Below are 1,242 nucleotides of genomic sequence, written 5' to 3' on the forward strand. Positions count from 1 at the left end.
AATTGCCTGAACCCAGGAGGCGGAGGTTGCGGTGAGCCAAGATCACGCCATTGCACTCCAGCCTGGGTAACAAGAGCGAAACTCCGTCTCAAAAATAAAGGAACTTAAAAAAAAATTAAATATTTAGAAATATTGCACTGGACATGGTGGCTGATGCCTATAATCCCAGCACTTTGGGAGGCCGCAGCAGGTGCATCACCTGAGGACAGGAGTTCAAGACCTGCCTGGCCAAAATGGTGAAACACCATCTCTACTAAAGATACAAAAAATAGCTGGCCACGGTGGCACATGACTGTAGTTCCAGCTACTCGAGAGGCTGAGGCATGAGAATCTCTTGAACCCAGGAGGCTGAAATCTTGCCACTGCATTGCAGCCCGGGCAACACAAGACTGTCTCCAAAAAAAAAAAATTTATTTATATATATATATAAAAATTTTCAATATCAGAAGCTTTAAAATCTAATTCAAAAAGGTACAACCTGTATTTTTTAAAGCATTTTCTCTAAAAAGAACCTTATTAGCTATACAAATATCTGTACAGTTTTTATGCTGAAGCTAAAAATATGGAACACTTCACGAATTTGCGTGTCATCCTTGCACAGGGGCCATGTTCATCTTCTCTGTATCATTCCAATATTAGGAAATGTGCTATACTCCATATCATTTTATAAATAAATCTGCTATATGTAATACATGACAAGTAAGTTTGAGTAACTTACCTCTGTGGAACAATATCCAGAAAATAACAGATCTCTGTAACAATCAAAAAAGGTATTCTGGCCAAACATGGTGGCTCACACCTGTAATCCTGGCCCTTTGGGAGGCTGAGGTGGAAGGATCACTTCAGGTCAGAAGTTCGAGACCAGCCTGGTCAACATAGTGAAACCCCATCTCTACTAAAAATACAAAAATTAGCTGGGCATAATGGTGTACACCTGTAGTCCTAGCTACTTAGGAGGATAAGGTGAGAGGATCACTTAAGCCAAGAAGTCGAGGCCTCAGTGAACCATGAGCATGCCACTGGGCATGCTCCAGCCTGGGCAATAGAGCAAGACCCTGACTCATAGCAAAAAGTTAAAAAAAAGAAAAAAAAAAGATAATTAATTCCAAGTTTGCTATGCTACCATACACAAGTCAAGAAACTTAAAAGGGCCAGGCGCGGTGGCTCACGCCTGTAATCCCAGCACTTTGGGAGGCCGAGGCGGGTGGATCACGAGGTCAAGAGATCGAGACCATCCTGGTC

At 42.3% G+C, this 1,242-nt stretch overlaps 1 protein-coding gene and 1 pseudogene across 7 annotated transcripts in view; both read right to left on the reverse strand.

Annotated features, from left to right (window-relative positions):
• The window catches only part of N4BP2 (NEDD4 binding protein 2), a 102,258-nt gene that overhangs the window by 83,934 nt on the left and 17,082 nt on the right, over positions 1-1,242 (reverse strand). The window contains exon 1 of one of the 7 annotated variants that reach the window (XM_037731846.1): positions 719-1,084. The exons of the other annotated variants lie outside the window; for them this stretch is intronic. The gene's annotated coding sequence lies outside the window, so the exon portion shown is untranslated. Of the gene's footprint in view, positions 1-718; positions 1,085-1,242 lie in introns of those variants that run through there. 7 annotated transcript variants of the gene reach the window in all.
• LOC119468413 lies at positions 557-653 on the reverse strand (annotated as a pseudogene).

The sequence above is a fragment of the Cebus imitator genome, unplaced genomic scaffold (assembly GCF_001604975.1).
Source record: "Cebus imitator isolate Cc_AM_T3 unplaced genomic scaffold, Cebus_imitator-1.0 Scaffold425, whole genome shotgun sequence".
NCBI classification, from domain to species: Eukaryota; Metazoa; Chordata; class Mammalia; order Primates; family Cebidae; genus Cebus; species Cebus imitator.